The 19,936-nt window shown below is 49.8% G+C and overlaps 1 long non-coding RNA gene across 1 annotated transcript; it reads right to left on the reverse strand.

Moving 5' to 3' along the window:
• Window positions 1-357: 357 nt before the first annotated feature.
• LOC135364367 (uncharacterized) lies at window positions 358-19,702 on the reverse strand. Its single transcript, XR_010411247.1, has 4 exons — window positions 19,580-19,702; window positions 10,135-10,270; window positions 763-846; window positions 358-423 (listed from the first exon to the last, which is right to left on the reverse strand). It is a non-coding gene; the product is annotated as an uncharacterized LOC135364367 (long non-coding RNA).
• Between the last annotated feature and the right edge of the window lie 234 nt (window positions 19,703-19,936).

The raw sequence follows: 19,936 nt of genomic DNA on the forward strand, positions 1-19,936 counted from the left end.
TTGCTCTGGAGCTGATTTCTGACCAGAGACTCCAGGTTGGCTGGAGTTGAGCATGGTTCTCCGGACCCCAGGGAGAGAAGCCCTGTGTACCTCGGGCACAGGACATCTCCCAAGTGACCAGGCATGCCGAGAAGGCAGACCGATGCCTGGGTTCCTTCAAGTTCTCTGGTTCCTGGCTGTGGTCCTTTCTGGAGCCTACACTCATGACTCCTGCATCCCTAGTATGCAAATCCCGCCTGCGGCTGGTTGTAACCCAGAGCCAAGGAAATCCTACCTCACATGGAAATAGAGGTTCTCCAGTGTCCAAAAAGGCTTGTCATCAAAGTGGGATCCAATTATGTTTATTAGCTGACACTTACCGAGTCTGGAGAGTAGAAAGCTTTACAACACCAAGAATCAGAGCAGAATGGCTTCAGCTCAAGTCTGTCAACCAGAAACACAATTAATCAAAGCAGTGCATTTCCCAAGCTCCCTGTCAGCCTGACGCTTTACGGTATTGGGATATGATTTAAGGGGAAGCTGGTGTTACAAAGTGAGGGGACTGGTGTGCATTAAATACAAACGCACAAACAAGGGAGGGGATGGGTGGTCATGCTGATTGCTCCGGGCTACATGTAAGCTTCTAAGAGTGACGCTGGATCTTCTACAGTCAGACGGGGAGTCTAACGTGGGACGTTTCCTCCCTGCTCCACACACTGCACAGCTTCCCAGGGAATGGGGGGGGGTGCGGGGCATAGATTTGGTACTGGGTCGGTCTGGTACCTTGCAGAGACACCACCTTGGGTCCTCATGGTCTTCTTCCTCCAAGCAAACCAAGGAGCAGCTTGTGAGGGAGCAGTTTCTCTCCTGAAATGCAAATGTGGAGTCTTAAGTCTTTAAAGTCTGAGTGAGGATGCTGGGCACATAGGTGGTGCTCAATAAATACATATAAAGTAAATGAATGAGTGAATGAAGTCTTGTCTTCCCAAGCTGCCCGGATTCAAGGGGAGGGGACACAGGTCCTATCACTCCACGGAAGGAGTGTCAAGTTAATATTTTTATTTATTTTTATTTTTTTATTTTTTATTTTTTTTAAAGATTTTATTTATTTATTTGACAGATCAAGATAGGGAACACAAGCAGGGGGAGTGGGAGAGGGAGAAGCAGGCCTCCTGCTGAGCAGGGAACGCGATGCGGGGCTCGATCCCAGGACCCTGGGATCATGACCTGAGCCGAAGCCAGACGCTTAATGACTGAGCCACCCAGGCGCCCCTCAAGTTAATATATTTAAAAGAGTGGTGGGATGGCAGATAGGGCCATGGTCTCTTTTGGAAAACACAACCTGCTTATGACCGTGACACTAGGGAATCAAAGATTTGGAAGGACCCTCTGCCAATCCCCACCCATGGCTCGTATATATACAATTTACAGAAGAGAAATGCAGGAGAAGGGGCGTGGTCTGTGGTCCAAACTCAGCTCATCCATTTATTCCCAGAGTGACCTTTGACCTGCACCTCCCTGCATCCGTAACAGCGGGTGCATGTGATGAGCGGAGGCCGGGTGCCTCTTAGGGTCACTGCTACTAGTCATGGTTGGTCAAGTCCGCTGCGAGGCGCTTTGCACGTCTTAACTGCCATGTGTATGGTCTGTATGTGACATGCCCTGCACTGTTATGAAGACACACTGTCTGCACCAGCTTTGTTGGGACAAGGTGGGTTCTGTGGCAGAGTACTGCCAGAGGAGGAATACTGGGGAGAGTCCAACAACCCAGAGGTCCCGCATTTGCTGAGAGAAGGGCTTGGACCCAGGGACCCCAGGGAAACAATGCTGGAGGGCACCCCGGTGCGGTGGGTCTTGGCTTGGGACCTGCAGCCCTGGGTGTGCTGTGCTGTGTGCTTATTAAAATCAGAGTCAGGGGATTTAGTCTCTGGACTTAGAGAAGTTCCACGATTCTCTCCAGGTGAGCACTGCGTCTCCCACACCAGCCTGCAGTGAGTCTCTGGGTCAGGGTCAGGATGGGGCAGATTCTGTATTCCACCTTGTAAAGGGAGGCGCCCAGTATGGGCCCCCACCCAGAGGCTGGGCTTGACCTGACTCTAGATTGCTCCAGGTGTGGAGGGAGTGGGGGAGGGCCCCGTGGGGTGGGGGGCCCGCACCTTTCTTGGGATACAGAGCTCGGAAGTGAGCTTTGGCCAACGTTCGGTGCCATCTCCTGGGAACAGCACACGTTGCATGTTTTGTGCCCGTGTATTTCCAGCTGCAGGATCTCCCTTCCCTAACTACCTCACAGGGATATAAAATGCCTGCGAAGTACTATTTTGTTCATCAGACAAAAAGAAAAAAAAAAGGCACTACTGAAATAGAAGATATTATTAATACTGCACGATTGTAAAAATGGTGATCAGGGAATTGAGAATTAAGGCATTAGGGGACAGCCACGGCAATGAATAATTTAGAAATAAAACATACATGATAAAAGAATTATCAGAGCTACTAATTATAGAACAGGGACTATTAAGGGAACAGAGGAAAGTCTGCACTGAAGGGAAAATGGGAAGAAGACTGGTGAACGGAGAAAGTGGAAAATGGAGCGGGAGAGAAATATTTATGTGCATCATCTTTTCTGTCTGAGATGTGATGCGTGGAAGGGAACGGAGTCGTTTGGAGAGGGAAGGGATCATTGTTGAGTAAGAGTGATTTATTTTGTATGTTTACACTGAAGTCAGTTTCACTGAGGTGTAATTTACATCCAGTGAAATTTGCCTTTGTTAGTGTGCAATTCTATGAATTTTGACAAACAGATATCATCGTGGACCCTCCCCCGCAATGGAGGTCTAGAACATTCCATCATCCCCCAAAGCTCCATCTCCACCTCCTCCTTTCTACCCCCTCCTCAATCACCCACAACCTGTCTTACGCCCCCATCACATCTGGAGATGTCCTGCTCAAGGCCGGGAATGACTTCTTGATGACCAAATCCAGTAGATGTCTTTGGGATGGGTTAGTTGTTTATTCAACTGAGTGGGGCCAGGAAGCAGGTGTGCACAGAATGGAGGTACCGGCCCAGGAGGGGAGTAGAGGAGACATGGAGGAATTCAGATCTCAGGGTCCTAATCCCCCCCCCCTTTTTTTTTTAAAGATTTTATTCATTTATTTGAGAGAGAGAATGAGAGAGAGCGAGTACATGAGAGGGGGGAGGGTCAGAGGGAGAAGCAGACTCCCTGCCGAGCACGGAGCCCGATGCGGGACTCGATCCCGGGACTCCAGGATCATGACCTGAGCCTAAGGCAGACGCTTAACGACTGAGCCACCCAGGCTCCCCGACCCTTTTTTTTTTTTTAAAGATTTTATTTATTTATTTGAGAGAGAGAGACAGAGATAGTGAGAGAGAGCACAAGTGGGGTTGGAGAGGGAGAAGCAGGCTCCCCTCAGAGTAAGGAGCCCGATGTGGGACTTGATCCCAGGACCCTGGGATCATGACCTGAGCCGAAGGCAGACGCTTAACGACTGAGCCACCCAGGCTCCCCAACCCTTTTTTTTTTTTTTTAAAGATTTTATTTATTTGACAGAGAGAGGGAGAGAGAACACAAGCAGGGGGAGTGGGAGAGGGAGAAGCAGGCCTCCCGCGGAGCAGGGAGCCTGATGCGGGGCTCGATCCCAGGACCCTGGGATCATGACCTGAGCTGAAGGCAGACGCTCAACGACTGAGCCACCCAGGCGCCTTACTCTTAAGTGTTTATTTTTTTTAATATATATATATTTTAAATGTTTTATTTATTCATGAGAGTCAGAGAGAGAGAGAGAGAGAGAGAGAGGCAGAGGCAGAGGGAGAAGCAGGCTTCCCACCGAGTAGGGAGCCCGATGGGAGGCTCGATCCCAGGACCCCGGGATCATGACCTGAGCCAAAGGCAGACGCTTAACCCACTGAGCCACCCAGGCGCCCCTGTCCAATTATTTTTTTAAGGGGAAGTTTCTTGTGCATTCTTTCTAACCTTGGGTGTGTTCCCAGTTTCTGTCTCGTTTAGCTATCAAGGCAACTGGTAAGGAAATCTTCCTGCCGTTTTGCAGGAAACATGGCTAACAGAAGCTTCGTGAAGCTATGCGTTTTCTGTACCTGGAGTTAGAATTCCTCGCCAGGTTCTCTGACTTTAACCAACATTCTATTTCACTATACCTCAGCTGCCTTTAACTCACAGACAAATTAAAATTCTCTGAAGTTATCTCTTAGGCGATTTTCACTTCTAAAATGATCTTTTAATAACTTTGAAGAGCCTAAGCACTCTCTCCAGACTTTAATATACATTTTATATGCAAACGATGCTGGAATTCATAAAGAAGCTTTATGTGTTGTCATGACTTGCATCATTGGTTCTCAAACCTTGTTCCTTGGAGCTGGGGTGCCCTGGGGCCCCCCCAGCACAGGGTGGAGAGTGAAGGGGGCAGGTGGGAGTGTTTCCTGTCCTTGCCCACTTCAATCATAGCAGCTCTGACTGCCTCTGACTTTTTACTGGGGGGGGGGGGGTGTCTCTGATTGTATCCACAGGGACATTTCTTTTGACAAAAGTATTTAGCTGCTAATAAATAAAATATAACAGAATAAGATGTTCTCTGTGAGTTTATGAGAGACAGAACTGAAGACCTCAGATTCTATAATAGATGATTAAAAAGGCATGATCCTGCTGTCCAGCCATAAGCCATACTCAGCCATTCAAAGGAAGAAAGCTGATATTCAGTCCATGCACAGTTTTTGGTGGCTTAGAAGAATAATGTGTACTAAAAATAGGAACACATACACAGATTAAAATCCACTTCAGGGGGACAAGCAGAATAGAGTGTGACCCTGATGAAGAGCTGCCCACGGAGTGAAGAAGAAACAGAGAGAGCAATGTGGGGGCAAGGATGTCCATTCCAGGGGCCGACAGCCACACGTGGCTCATGAGCATGTGTCACCAAGGAGCCTGTGTGGGGACTGGAGCATAGGGATGGGGAGGCCGGGGAAAGCTGGAGAGCGTGGCACTGCTCAGAGCAGGTGGGGCCCGGTAGGCATGGTTAGAATTTGGGGCTTGGTCTTAAGAAAAGCAGAAGCCATGGACGGTTGTAAGAGGGTGGCCAGAAGGATGGACTGGGAGCAGGATGTGCGTGCAGAGCCCAGTGCAGACGGCCAGGAGGGAGAGGAGGAGTACAGCCCGGGCTCACACACGGTGCGGAGGTAGAGGGAAGGCGGTGGACTGGAGGTCTTTGGGAGGTGAAATGGGCAGGTCTCGGTTGGGTTTGGTTACCCCAATTAAGGGAGAAGACAGCGAAAGTGCCTTGTAAATGGAGAAACTGAGCCAAGAACATGTTGGTTCCGATGAGCATTGAAGGAGTATCTTGGATGATGAATCTTGAGGGCTGTGTCCTTTTTCTAGAACTTGGTGAGAAAGGCAGGTGTGGCTTCCATTTTTAGATGGTTTTATTTTTATTTATTTTTTTATTGAAGTATAGTTAACATGCAGTGTTATATTAGTTTCAGGTGTACAATATAGTGATTCCACATTTCTATGCATTACCCGGTGCTCATCGCAGTAAGTGTACTTTTAATCTCCTTTATCTGCTTCGCCCATCTCCCCACGCGCTGGCAACAGCCAGTTTGCCCTCTGCATTTAAGAGTCTGTTTTTTGTCTCTTTCTTTGTTCGTTTGTTTTGTTTCTTAAATTCCACATATGAGTGAGATCGTATGGTCTTTGTCTGCCTCTGACTTATTTCCCTTAGCATTATCCTTCTGGCTCCATCCATGTTGTTGCCAATGGCAAGATCTCACTCTTGTTTTTATGGCTGAAGAATATTCCATTGTGCGTATACACCACATCTTCTGTATCCATTCATCTGTCAGTGGATACATGGCTAATGCAGATAGTGCTGTGATAAACACAGGCGTGCGTATATCTTCGCAGCTTAGAGTTCCCATCTTCTTTGGCTTGATGGTTTTGTTGCTCAGCGTAAGCCCGGCTAGCTGCTGCAACCGACACACCTCCACATCTCAGTGCCACTTCAAGAGTTAGCTCCTCCTTCAGGGCACTGACTGATGTAGGCTGGGCTTTCTGGAACCACTGCCAGGCTCCTCGCTGGGGTGCAGCTCTGCTGAGAGACAGGGCACCTGCCTTGGGCCTGCTGAGGTGGGGCAAGGTGTCCCTTCAGTGGACGCTGGGGTGGCTGAGTCCAAAGATGGCCACAGTGATATCTCAAGTCCCACGTGTTCTTCTAGAGTCTTGCCTCCCTTCATCAAGGTCCCCCTCACTTTCTGAAACTGAGCAGCCCTTCGAGACAGCCTCAGGCAACACAGTCTGGCAGAAGGGATGCTATGTGGCTTCTGAAGCAAGGTTGCAAATATATGGCGCACTTCTGCCTTGTTCTTGCATGACACTTGCTCTCGGATGCGCCGCCATGCCATGCTGTGAGCAGGCCCAAGCAGCTGCACAGAGACCACACAGGGATGCTGAGTATGGGTGCCCTGGCGGCCTGGTGAGGTCTGAGCCAATGGACCAACCACCAGATGCACGAGCCAAGACCCGCCTCAGGGGATTCCAGCCCCTGGCCTCCAGTCGAGGACCCCACACCACGGAGCCCCAGATCCTTCTGTCCCTGCTGTGCCCTGCCCTACTCCAGACTCACCGAATCCATGCACAGAACAACACCCTTGTAGCTCTCAGGTTTTGAGGGGACGGGGCCTTCTGGGGTGCCCCCGGCCTCTTGCCCTGCCACGTGAAGCCTCACCTGCCCGCTGCCTTCCCTGGGCAAGGGAGCCTGTGTGGGCGGCCGCTGTGAATGACTTGGTTTGGTTAGGTTGAGCCTTACGTGGTTTTGTCCCGAGAGAGCCTTTGGAGTGGTTGCACGCCCTCTAAAACTCAAGCTAATTAAGCTCCAAATTAACTACAAACATAAGGAAATTGATCTGAAGAGCAGTGTACATGGAGAGGAGAAATGAAGTGGAAGTCCAGCCCGAGACAAGGCCAGAGGCTGCTCTGCGGATGGAGGCCCTCCTGCTGGGGACGCGGCTGTTTCTGGTCAGGGCCCCTGCCGCTTCCTCAGCGTCAAGGTTCTGGAATGCTCCACCCCTCCATGTGCACATGAGGTCCCTGCTCCTGCTTCTTGGAACCTGACGACCGGCCCATCTGTCAGATGGAGGGAAAGCTGGCCCAGACGCGGCCGTGGGAGTTACCCTTGCCGTGACGCAGTTTGAGCAGGTCCGGCTGAGGAGCGCCGCTCCTGTGTCTGCAGGGCCCCTGCGGTCCCAACCCATCACACGCCGGAGGTGGGGGCCCAACCCTGGGAGAGCACTAGATGCCCCTGAATGGTTCACCTGACAGTGGTTCACTTTAGGTGATGTGAATCTCACCTCCGTAAATGACTGCACCATCAACAAAAACAGACACAAACACCTCCACGGAGTCAACACTATTATAAGCCGTTGGGGGGGGGACACGGGACTTTGGGTCCAAAGGTGACTGGCCTGGCTCCCAGCGGGTTCTGGGGGGAGCCAGGATCTGAATCCAGGAGGTCTGCCCTCAGAGCCCGAGATTTTACCATGGAGCAGTTTGCGGGAACGTTTTCCAGGGAGAAGGGACCCTTCTTTACCCAGACCATGTCACATCCTTGGCTTTTTTAAAAGAGGTTTTCTAGAAAGTACGTTTCTCCTATGAGGAGAGGGGCCCATCCTCACTTTATTTCCCTTTGCCATGACCTCCTCAGCTTATCTAAATGTTCACTGGACACTAAGCAGGATCCACATTGGTCCTGTGGGAAACCCAGAATCAGACTTGGGCTCTGCTTGGCAAATTAAGATTTAAGTCAAAATAGCGCCTGGCTGGCTCGGGTCAGTTGAGCATCCAACTCTTGGTTTTGGCTCAGGTCATGATATCAAGCCCCCTATCGGGCTCTGCACTCAGTGGGGAATCTGCTTGAAGTTCTCTCTCTCCCTCTGTCCCTCCCCCTGCTTGTGCATGTTCTCTAATAAATAAAATCTTAGAAAAATATATATATTTCAAACATAATAATTATCCTGAGGTCACAGTTTCCAGAGATGAAGCCCTCCCTGATCAGGGACTCCTGGCAGCTCAAGCTTTTAGAATCTTCTATCCAGAACCACAGGTAACTTCACGTTCATTTAAAAATATCAATGTTCTACATATTGATGGGGGTTGGGTTACACAGGGTATGCTTTTGTCCAAACTCAATGAACATGCATTTAAAATCTGTGCATGTCATTGTATGCAAATTTTACGTAAAGGACAGTAAACAGACTTGGACTCTAGATAATGATACACATGCCAATGTATTTAGGAAAAGGTGTATTGATGTTTGCAATTTCTTTGGAATGCATTAAAAAAAAAATAAGGGTGGTTGGGTGAAGTGATGGATAGATACCTGATAAAGTAAGTATAGTTGAGTGTTCATGGTGGAATCCAGGTGTTGGCTAGATGGGTGTTCACTGTAAAATTCCTTCAACTTTGCTGCTCGTTTGAAACACTTCATGATAAAATGTTGGGGGAAAGACACCTGGGGCCGACCCAGTCCCAGGGGGCCCAGTTCAGCAAGCCTAGTGCTGGCTGGGTTCCAGCCCCATTCCTCCCCTTACATGGGGGCGGCGGGGGGGGGTGGGGGTGCTGTGCTACACACCACAGCTGGGCATTCAGGTGCCCCTCCACCCAGCCACCTTCATGAGAGTCCTTGGATACCCTTTCAAATATTTTTTAATGTTGCAGGCATTTTCATTTCCTAGTGAGATGAAAATTCCCAGCTTAAGGCTTTTGCTTTTCCTCTGAGAGGCTTCTCAACCTCTGCTTGTCCCCCTGAGTGATTTCCATATCATCTTGGTTAGTGTGGCTTTATAATAAGTCCCATAGTAGAGTCTTACCCTCCAACTTGCTCCTCCTGATTTTCTCTCCCCTTCCCCAGCATTGCCCTGTCCCTTCCTGGCCCTCTGCGCTTCCCTGTGAATTTCAGTAGACTTCCTTTAGAAAACGGTGGGGCAGTAGCTACTCAAGCTGAACCTGTTTATGTCCTCTGGCCCAGGAAATCCCAGCTGAGGCATACACTCCAGTGAAATGCATGGAGGCCCCAAGCCCGAAACTGCCTGCCTGCTGGGGGGGTGACGGGTGAATGCGTTGTGCACAGTCCCACCTCGGAAGGCTACAGGGCCGTGAAAATGAAGGAATCACCGCCACAAGCGGACTCATCTCACAAATGTAACGTTCAGTGAATGGAGGCAGGCGGGATGATCCACCCTGTGTGATTGCTTGTATACAAAGGACAAAACCAGCCCCAACTCATCTGTGCTGTTGGAGTCGAGAGAGAGGGGGACAGTTGACTAGAAGGGGGCCCAGGGGGATTTTGGGGCTCTGGTCATGTTCTCCTCCTTAATCTGAGTATGTGGCTGTATTTGGGTTGTGAAAAGACACCGAGCTTTATGCTTATCATCTGTGCACTTCCACACGTAGGTGATGCCTCGGCAAAAGGTTTTTAAAAATGGGGGTGGGGGCAAGGCGGCAGAGTGTTACTGCTTTCCAAAGGAAGGACAACTAGTGACCTGTTCCTCAGAAGCCTTCTGCCCAGGACAGACTAGTGGCCTTGGGCATGGCCTCGGCCTCCACGCAGCTCCCAGCAGCTGGCCGTCATGGACATTTTCTGGTCCGCGAGGTTCCTCCAGGTTCTGTTCCTCACCCTTCATGCCCTCTTCCTCTCTCCCTCTCCCCACAGCCGGAAAGCCTTTTTGGTCTCATAGGCGGGATGCCTTCTTATCCTATTCATCTTGCTTCTCCAATCTCATCTACATAGGAAAGAACATTCTAGGCCTCTGGGCATAGACTTTTTTAAGATTTTTTTTATTCATTTGAGACAGAGAGATACAGAGAGAGAGAGAGAGAGAGAGAGCACAAGCAGGGGGAGAGGCAGAGGGAGAGGGAGAGGGAAAAGCAGACTCCCCGCTAAGCCAGGAGCCCGATGCGGGGCTTGATCCCAGGACCCTGAGATCATGACCTGAGCCGAAGGCAGACGCCCGACCATCTGAGCCACCTAGGCGCCCCTGGGGATAGACTTTTGACACTCAGTCTGTTGAGGCTATCCTGGTACAGACTGGGGGGGAGGGGAGCTTATAAACAACAGACATTTGATTCTCACCATCCTGCAGGCTGGAAGTCCAACGTCAAGCCGCCAGCACGGTTGTGTTCTGGTGAAGGCCTTCCTGGCTCATAGATGGCAGCGGTCTTGCTGTGTCCTCACAGGGTGGAGGGCGCAGGGAGCTCTGTGGGGCCTCCTTTATGAGAACACAAACCCCATTCGTGAATCCCATTTTGTAAGAAGCGCCACCTTCACGACCGAGGCACCTCCAAAAGGCCCCACCTCCTGACACCATCACCTTTGGCGGTTAGGATTTCAACATACGAATTTTGGGGGCCATGTTCAGAGCGTAGTTATGGCTCGCTCTCTTTCTGCATTTCTGCTCTGCCATTCGTTTATCAAAGCACTATCAGCAGGGTCGAGGGAAGTATTGGGCATGGTAAAAGCATGGGCATGGAATCAGGTGGAGGTGATGGCTAGACCCCACTGTGAATGTACCAAATGCCACCGAACTGTACAGTCTAGAAAAGTTCATTTTACGTGGTGTGGATTTCACCCCAATAAGAAAAAAGAAACAAAGGGCATTCATTAATAATTCAAAGACTGTATCAACCTGCATTAGAGCTCAATCTCCGAGCCAGGTGCAGGGAAGGAACCCAGCACCTTTAAATCTATCCTTGCTAATTGCGGTGAGCCAGACTTCTGGCCGTGGCAAACCGACTTTATGTGATTAATTTAGCAAATGTCATGGTCAAGAGGACAAGCTGTGGAGCATACTGAATGGGGTCGAGGCTCAGCTCTGCCACTTACGAGTTCTGTGACCTTGGCAAGATTTCTGATTAAAAAAAAATTGTTCATTTATTATCAGCGGCCCGAGAGGGAATGAATGCCTGAGTCTTCTCTCATGGCCTGTGTTTAACTTTCAACGTCTCGTGAACTTTCCCCCTAGGAAATGGCAGATCTGGCCACGAAATGTCCAAGAAGAAAGAGAGTAATCAGAAGTCGTAACATCCCCCACATGGTGCCAAATGTTAAAAAAAAAAAATGAACCGCTGGCCGACTAAAAACACTTCTGGAAGTCACAGACGCTGAAATTTTTTGTGCTTCGGTTTCTTTATTGGTGAATCGGGAGTGATAACCCGACCCGTCTTGGTGTGGGCGTGATGGGACGGGGGTGTTCGATGCCCAGACCAGCAGCTGTGAGCTTTGCTGTTCTTCTTGTAATTCTTACTACTATTAATTCACCTGCTGGTTCTGAGTGTGTTGGGCGAGGGCAGAAAATTGCTTGTTTTCTTACACGCTATAGACTCAGCTTTGAATAGCATGCCTGGCCCTCGATCATAGTTCAGTGAGTAACTGAATGAATTATATTAATATTCAAAATCCAAAAAATTCTGTGCTTTTATCTCTGGAGTTTGGGGTTGAGCCACATCCTTCTGCTGTTCCAGTTCTCGAACTCTCTGTGAGCCCCTTGTGGAGCCCAGCAGAGCCCCCAGACGCTCCAAGAACACATTCGCCGAGTGAGCGGCCACATCACCGACGCTCATTTGACTCCTTGGGTACAGAAGGTTTTGACGAGTGTTACTTTGTGGTTGGAGGGAAGTGTTTCCTGGGAGCTGAGCCTGGTGGCGTAGAGCCAGCGATGCTCCAGGCGAGTGCGGCGTGGGTGGAACCGGCCGGCTTTGTCTGAAGCAGCTCGAGGAAGCAAGCAGTTCTGATTGTGTCGTGGACCCATCCGCAGAGCTGGCGGAGCTGAAGAGCCGGACGGCTCATCATAACCCTTGCAGCGGGAGTCACTCTTTACACTGGGATCCCACGGAGCTCCGAGGGGCCGGCGTGGACCAGTGTCCGTGGCTGAGGCTGCAACAAACCCATGGCTCTGAGCATCTGAGGCCAGAGAACCTCCCAAGAAGATGAGGCTGGTGGCCCAGCAGGACCAGACTGGGGAAGCAGCCAGGGGTGGGGACACACGCTGTCACCTTCCACTTGTTGACCACACTCTGTCTCCAGCTCCTCTTGCCATTTCCGTATGGAACTCTGACTTTGGCAGAACCCTACTTTTGTGCACAACTCAGTGGCCACCCAAATAGACCTCCCTCTTTACGGTGACCCGTCTGTCACCCAGGAGAAGGATGATCTGACCTGCTGCCTGCCAGGGCCCGCCAGGTCAGTCCAGGCAGCCCCACCCTCATTTTCTGATCAGTAGGTCTTGTTTGCCCAATTATTTGAACAATTTAATTGCATGTTGCTTTTGCATGTCACAATGATGCTCTTATAAATTACCGGGTGCTGAAAGTAGAAGCAGGGTGGCTTAGAACAGAAACGTATTCTCACACAGGTTCAAAATCAAGGTGTCAGCAGGGCTACATTCCCTAGGAGGGCTCTAGTGGAGGATCCTTTCCTGCCTCTTCCACCTTCTAGGGGCTCTGGCTTTCCTTAGCTCATGTCCACATCACTACACTCTCTGCCCCCACCCCCATCTTCACATGACCTTCTTCTGTGTGGAGCCCCATGTCTCAAATCTCCCCTCCTCTTACAAGGACACCCATCAATGGGTACAGGAGCCACCCACAACCCAGGATAAGCTCATCCCAAGGTCCTTAATTACACCCTCATGGACTCTGTTTCCAAGGAAGGTCAGATTCACAGGTCCTTGAGGACTTGGGCGCATCTTCATGGGGGACACCATCCGACCCACTTGAATCATCAAGGCCATGACACTGGTTGCCGAGGATGAGAAAAGCACTTGAACTCATTCGTCTTTCAGTGTCTGGCAGGCAGCTGGGTCCTATAGTCGGGAAGAGCAGGTCAACCATTTCCATTTAGGATTATGCTGGCGAATTTGTCCCCTACTGGGGTCTTCCAATCTTCACTGTCCTATTTATGAACTTATACACATCTTTACAGAGAAACGTCTAACGTGCCAGCTCTAGGCTCCCTGCTGGAGACTGGGTGGTTGGAGGCCCCATCAGCCGGCAGGTGAAGTTGGGTGGGGGAAGGGGAAGGTTGGATTGCACCTGGTGCCTGGAAGTGCGTGTTGAGGCCCCGTGTGCCGTAGGCAGGCACTACTTTTTTTTTTTTTTTTAAGATTTTTTAATTTATTTGACAGAGAGAGTACAAGTAGGCAGAGCGGCAGGCAGAGGGAGAGAGGGAAGTAGGCTCTCCGCCGAGCAGGGAGCCCGATGCAGGGCTCCATCCCAGGACCCTGAGATCATGACCTGAGCCAAAGGCAGATGCTCAACCACCGAGCCACCCAGGCGCCCCAGGCACTAAATTCTTAGTGATGACTCTGAGTGTGATATGAAAAATGCAGCCGCACCAGGAGATCCAGGATTTCTATCATCCACACGTAGGACACCATCTGGTAGGAATGAAGGGATGGTAGAGGATATGTATCCAGAAATGAGAGGGAGCATGGGGGACATATGTTCTAAGAAGAGGTATTTATCCATTCCCTCCTTTAGCTAAAAAGTTGTTAGGAAGCAAGAAGTTCCTTCGTTCCCTCACCTGCTTCTAAATCAGACTGATTTTCCTTTTAATACTTTGTTTTTTGGCGGGGGAGGGGCAGAGGGGACTAGACAGAGAGAATCCCAAGCAGGGTCCACCCCAGCATAGAACCCGATATGGGGCTCGATCTCATGACCCTGAGATCATGACCTGAGCCGAAATCAAGAGTCGGATGCTTAACCACCTGAGCTGCCCAGGTGCCCCCAGACTGATTTTTTTTTTTGCTGACATTTAGTCAGCAAAAGTTTTGATTCTTTATGATATCATCATTCATTAAGGAAGGCCTAATGTGGGCGCCTGGGTGGCTCAGTTGGTTAAGCGACTGCCTTCGGCTCAGGTCATGATCCTGGAGTCCCAGGATCGAGTCCCGCATCGGGCTCCCTGCTCGGCAGGGAGTCTGCTTCTCCCTCTGACCCTCCTCCCTCTCATGCTCTCTGTCTCTCATTCTCTCTGTCTCAAATAAATAAATAAAATCTTTAAAAAAAAAAAAAAAGGAAGGCCTAATGTGGTTCTCTAGGGATGGCCCCTATCTGCCATTGAAATTTTTTTTTTTTAAGATTTTATTTATTTATTTGACAGAGAGAGACACAGCGAGAGAGGGAACACAGCAGGGGGAGTGGGAGAGGGAGAAGCAGACTCCCTGCCGAGCAGGGAGCCCGATGCGGGACTCGATCCAGGGACTCCAGGATCATGACCTGAGCCGAAGGCAGTCGCTTAACCAACTGAGCCACCCAGGCGCCCCTCTCTAACAAGGATTCTTTTTTTTTTTTTTTTAAGATTTTATTTATTTATTCATGAGAGATAGAGAGAGGCAGAGGCAGAGGGAGAAGCAGGCTCCCCGCGGAGCAGGGAGCCCGATGTGGGACTCGATGCCAGGACCCTGGGATCATGACCTGAGCTGAAGGCAGACGCTTAACCGACTGAGCCACCCAGGCGCCCCTGCCATTGAAATTTAGCCCCTTTGCATTTCATTTGGGATTTGGAAGCCTGGATAGTTCATAAGGTGCCTGGTTCTGCCTTGTTCAGTTTGGATTTACTGTTTGATGCAGCAGAGGGGGTGTGGGCTGCAAATCCCGGCTCTCGCCCCTCATGCCCTGCATAAGACATCTGAGAATTCTTCATCAGATATCAGATTCAGACATTCCTTCTCCATATTCAAGGGCAGCGACCCTGAGCAGGCCTGTCATCTGTTTTTGCAAGGCTTTACCGAAACCTCCGACTCCACAGAATATTTTTCAGGTTGTAAATCTAAAAATATGCGTAATTTGAAAATACTACATTCTTTGCATCAAAACATTATCCATATTTATAATTAGCTTCCTATCTGCATCTGCAATCGCTCCCACTTCCCCGAGATGCCCACAAACATTCTTATTTCCGAGAATCACACAGATGCACCGCACATTGTGTTTCCCACATTTTCCCCTTCTTTCTTCCTGTTTCTCGTATTATGGCCTCGATTCATTGGTTGGTTCTCGAATCTCTCACGAGTGAGCACATCATTGCTGCTTGTGGCCACGATGCTCTCTGAACATCCTTCTTTCTTCCTTCTACCTGTTTCCCCTTAAATAAGGCTCCTAAAACTGTTTTTCTAGACAGGCCTTGATGATTCTCTTTCCTGTACATTTTACTAACTGGCTCCCAGAGCCGTTCATGGTGAGGCGTTCATGGGGCCAGTCGTGGAGATTCCCAGAGAGATACTGAGGCCGCTTAGAATAAAAGACATATCCAATATGATTATGGGAAAAGAAAAATAAATCAAAGCTACAAAAAGGAACAAATAAGCTCCTTCAAGGACTAAGTGACTGATTCAATTTTGAATCTGGCACCGGAAATCGTATTGGTCTGGGCAATAAGGGGAGCACATTGCCCGAATCACATTATTTAGTGGGGAATAAAGCCGGCCCATTTGTCATTTTTCTGGTTTTTAAACTATAAAAGGACTTTCTCTGTGGTTGTCACACAAGGGACATTGAGCAACATAATGTGCAAGACAGAGACGATCTTGACCTGAACGATTCCTGCCACTCCCTCCCCCCCAGACCTGGGACATTCCCTCCTCGGGGATGCTGCTGTGTGACTCACCGAGAACAACCCCCATGGGACTGGACGGGGTGCCTGCCCGAGCAGAGAGGACGGAAGAGCCTGTTTCCTTCTGGGGCAGCATCAGCCGAGCTCCTGCATAGACACTGCTCTCCCTGCAGCCTCTGCTGTCCGTCTGCGCTGCGCGGGGCGGGTTCCCAGCTGACTGCTGCCTGGACCCACTCTGGGTTCCTTTTTTTTTTTTTTAAAGATTTTATTTATTTATTCATGAGAGACAGAGACAGAGAGAGAGGGGCAGAGGGAGAAGCAGGCGCCCAAGGAGCAGGAAGCCCGATGCGGGACTCGATCCCAGGACCCTGAGATCATGACCTGGGCCGAAGGCAGACGCTCAACCATCTGAGCCACCCAGGCGCCCCACTCTGGGTTCCTGATGATAAGACGAGCTCATTAATTATACCTGGGAAAGCAGCAGCAGGTGGGTTTCTCCACACACCTTATCCTGCTTTCTGTGTCATGCAGCCTTACAACTCTGGCTTCACCGCGTGGCCCCAGATCACTACCTGGCCCCAAGGAGGTCATCAGAAATGCTGTAGGAGCTGCCCGCGGCACATCAGCGAACCCCACGGCTCGCCTTTGTTTACCTGTCCGTGGATCCCAGGGCTTTCCCTTTCTTGGTTTCTTCCTTCGCCTTGGTAGAGGGCACCTTATTTTTGTTTTTTTTTTCCCCTCCCCAGCTTTCTTGAGATACAATTTACAAATAAGGTTGTGAAAGCGAAAGGTGTACAACGTGACAATTCGATGTATGTCTATGTTGCGAAACGCTTCCCACAAGAAGGTTGGTTAACACATCCTTCACCTTACATCTGGAGCTTTCTGAGAAGTGATGCATAGGAGTAAATGTTTGTTTTTTTTCTTTTAAGAACTTGCATGCCTGAATATAATTCTGCTTGATGGATAGTTTAAGCATAGAATTCTAGGCAGGCCAGAATTTTCTCTCTGAATTTGAAGACACAGACTCTTGCTGTGAAGGTATTTTTTAGATGTGATTCACCTTTATATCAGTAGTTTGAATAAAGCATCTTACTTTCCACAATGTGGGGGGGGGCCTCATCCAGCCAGTTGACCACAAACTAGGCACGGCAGCTTAGCCAAGTTGACCCATAAAATTAACCATCCCAGGAACAAAAAGACATTTCCCCCTGCCTTTTCACTGAGAAGAGAATTCCCCTAAATGTTGGAAGAATCAACACCTCTGCCTCTTTTTGGAACTGTGCTGGGCTACCATCAGAGAAGTGTTGTTCGAGCTCCGCTTTTTGCTTCTTATGGTTGTAGATCGCAGCTTAGTTTCATCATAAAAATGCTCCTCCTCGGGAGGAAGGGCTTAGGTTTGAGACTTCCCAGAAGTGGTGTCACAGACCCCACCCAGCACGTGGCCCCGTCTACCTGAGGGCTCTATTGCTTGCTGTTAGGAGCACCTGTGGCCTGCGGCACCTGGGGCAGCCCTGCCCCCGGGCTGATTCAACCCAGGACTTGATGTTCTAGCTTGTGAGCATCGAGAAGAGGCTTTTGTTTCTGGCAGGTGCAGATTCCCAGGAAGGCATCATCGTACTTGGTAGGAGGAGAAGAGCATCAGGGGGGTCCACGCTAGTGGTCCATTAAGCTGTGTACCCTAGAGTCAGACTTTTCTGTTCACAGCACAAGCTCTTGGTAGTCTTCTGTTTTGCTGGATAGCTCTGGAACTTCAGTTTATTGGGCAGCTCAAATTCACCTTTGGGGAATGCGCACATACTTGAATTCTCTCAGGAATTGCCAACCCCCTGCAGTTATTTCCAACCTCTAACTCTCCCTTTGCTAATGGCGACATCTCTGGGGATTTGAGAGGCTGACCCAGAGCTCTCTGCTGCACTTCTCTACCTTCAAAGGAAGCCCCTTCTGGGTGAATTGAACACGGAGGGGAGAGGGTGTTTGTCTATCAACTTCAGATTTTAACCTTTGAACGAGTTGTGTGTGTGTGTTTATACAAAGGCAGAATCACTTATCACTAGAAATCACTAGAAATCACTAGAAAAGAAATGCTTTGACAATATTATTATTTTTTGAAGATTTTATTTATTAGAGAGGGAGTGTGCAAGAGCAGAGGGGAGGGGCAGAGGGAGAAGCAGACTCCCCACTGAGCAGGGAACCCCATGTGGGACTCGATCCCAGGACCCCGGGATCATGACCTGAGCCGAAGGCAGACACTTAACTGACTAAGCCACCCAGGTGCCCCAAATATTATTGAGAAATTAATGTAACTGAATGGAACGCACTAGCCAATACACAGATTGATGTTGGTCCGTGTTGATCCAGCTCTGATGGCTTGTCCGAGGCCCAGCCCCTGCACAGAAGGTTAGGAGCTCACGTCCAGAAGGCCAACAGGCAGAGTCCACGTGCAGGCTGCTCTCTGCCTCCGATTTCCTTTCCCCCAGACCTGAGGCTTGTTTCTCCGATCCCTCTCCTCCCCGCTGAGACCCTTGGTGCCCAATTTCTGTGTAAGAACTCCTGGATGTTTTCCCTCCGAAAAAGCAATAATTTCCTTTCCACTTTTCCCAGATCAACGCCTTAGGAGATGTACCCAAGATCCACATTTCTGGGACCCTGTTTTGCACAGTTACAATATCAAAACCACAGCTCAAACTCAGCAATGGGAAGTTTTGTTGTTTTTGTTAAGTGACAGAAGTGAAAACTTAGAGCAAGTGGTTGTTTTGTTTTGTTTTTAGTAGGCTCCACACCTCGTGTGTAACCCAACACGGGGCTTGATCTCATGACCCTGAGATCATGACCTGAGATCAAGAGTCGGACGCCCAACTGACTGAGCCACCCAGGTGCTGCACAGGGCAAGTGTTTTCATTGCTCTGTCCTTTGTGGACTGGTGGCATGGTCCCTCCTTTCCACGTAGAGCTGGACGACTGGAAGGTGAGTCCACCTTGTCATTCACTCATTCATCTCTCGTTTATTCACTCAACAGACATGCTTTAGACTTATGTAAATCTGCTAGACTAGAAGAGGTCTCTAGTGTCTTAATTTCCTAAATGCACTGGCATTTCAGTAGGTCTCACGAGATCAATGAACAGGATGCTGGCTGGGGGTTCAGACTTTCCCTCAGCGCCGCTTCCCACGTGGCCCTGAGGTAATAATTCAGGGGCTTCTGAGACTTCGAGACACCACAGGCACAAGCCAGACATGTCAGACAGACGGAGGCCACGCAGTCCTCACAGACAGGGTGAGATGTTTAGTACCTACGATACTCGGAGAGAATTCAAGAGGGACTTGAAATTCTGTTTCAATATTTCCTCTGTTTTCTCTCCTTTCTGGTAAGACACCTGTGAACAAGAACTTCCCTCTGACTGCCAGTGAGATAGTAAGCTGCATTTCACGCCATTCTGAGGCATTTTTGTCCCCGTTAGAAGTAGGGCTCTGGACCTTTAGATTAGTAATAGGCTTATTTTTCTTGCCAGGTTTCTGTGATTTTGACGAGAAATGTTTTAGGAAGTATGGTAGGATGTGGGGGTGAGTATTCTGGAAACTTCCATTGGATAGGCTTGTTAGGATGAGGCCCCCCTGGTGTGGACAGTCTCAGTCGAGAGCCCCTTGGGACGCAGCCCTCTGTAATAAAGCTTCTGGAGCCTCTGCTTCCTGGGATCCATGTGTCACCTGGCGTGCATCTGTGTCTAGGAGTGTGTGTGTCCAGGGGTGTGTATGGACAAGTCCAGGGGTGTGTGTGTGTGTGTGTGTGTGCGTTGCTCTGTTGGGAGGCTGAGGATTACTGCTGCCACAAGGCGGTGCTGGTTGCAGGGCAGACTCTCCCTGGGTTCATCAACCAGCTCTGCCACCTAAAAGCTGGGGGATCTAGGTATTCAACCCTGGGGAGCCTCAGTTTCCCCATCCGTGATGCAGGGGTGACAAGAGCACCTACCTGGACATGTGTTGGGAGGATTGAGGGCGTCAATGCGGATGGTGCTCTGACAGGACTCCAGGCACAAGGCGAAGCACCGACGTTGCTGGCCGTGGTCGCGGAGATCCACGCTTCCTGAGCAGGCGCTCATGGGCTACAGAAGGGACAGAAGTCATCCCGTTTAGCACAGAGCAGTTCGCTGAATGACTCAGTCACTGGATTCCCGAGGATACTTTCTGAGGTTTCAGTTTGTTCCCCACCCCCGCCTCTGCTGTGAAGAAGTGGGTGTTCCTGTAAACACACTTTACTCTTTTATATCAGGACGTATGTCCTGCCTTGACACCTGCCCATCCCCTGCACTGTCCTTTCTTTGTCCTA

The sequence above is a fragment of the Mirounga angustirostris genome, unplaced genomic scaffold, assembly GCF_029215605.1.
Source record: "Mirounga angustirostris isolate CCGP_5_RB_7025 unplaced genomic scaffold, mMirAng1.0.hap1 SCAF_5, whole genome shotgun sequence".
NCBI classification, from domain to species: Eukaryota; Metazoa; Chordata; class Mammalia; order Carnivora; family Phocidae; genus Mirounga; species Mirounga angustirostris.